We start from the raw sequence: 508 nt of genomic DNA, 5'->3' as shown, positions 1-508 counted from the left end.
GAGCAGAGGACAGAGGACAGAGCAGAGGACAGAGGACAGAGTTGAGGACAGAGCTGAGGACAGAGGACAGAGCAGAGGACAGAGGACAGAGTAGAGGACAGAGCAGAGGACAGAGGACAGAGCTGAGGACAGAGGACAGAGTAGAGGACAGAGGACAGAGCAGAGGACAGAGGACAGAGCTGAGGACAGAGGACAGAGTAGAGGACAGAGGACAGAGCAGAGGACAGAGGACAGAGCTGAGGACAGAGGACAGAGTAGAGGACAGAGCAGAGGACAGGACAGAGGACAGAGCAGAGGACAGAGCAGAGGACAGAGCAGAGGACAGAGGACAGAGCTGAGGACAGAGGACAGAGCAGAGGACAGAGGACAGAGCTGAGGACAGAGGACAGAGCAGAGGACAGAGGACAGAGCTGAGGACAGAGGACAGAGCAGAGGACAGAGCAGAGGACAGAGCAGAGGACAGAGCAGAGGACAGAGCAGAGGACAGAGCAGAGGACAGAGCAGAGGA

The sequence above is a fragment of the Austrofundulus limnaeus genome, unplaced genomic scaffold (assembly GCF_001266775.1).
Source record: "Austrofundulus limnaeus strain Quisiro unplaced genomic scaffold, Austrofundulus_limnaeus-1.0 Scaffold1447, whole genome shotgun sequence".
Lineage (NCBI taxonomy): Eukaryota > Metazoa > Chordata > Actinopteri > Cyprinodontiformes > Rivulidae > Austrofundulus > Austrofundulus limnaeus.
The sequence above is the reverse complement of the archived record's forward strand: the minus strand, read 5'-3'. Positions refer to the sequence as shown.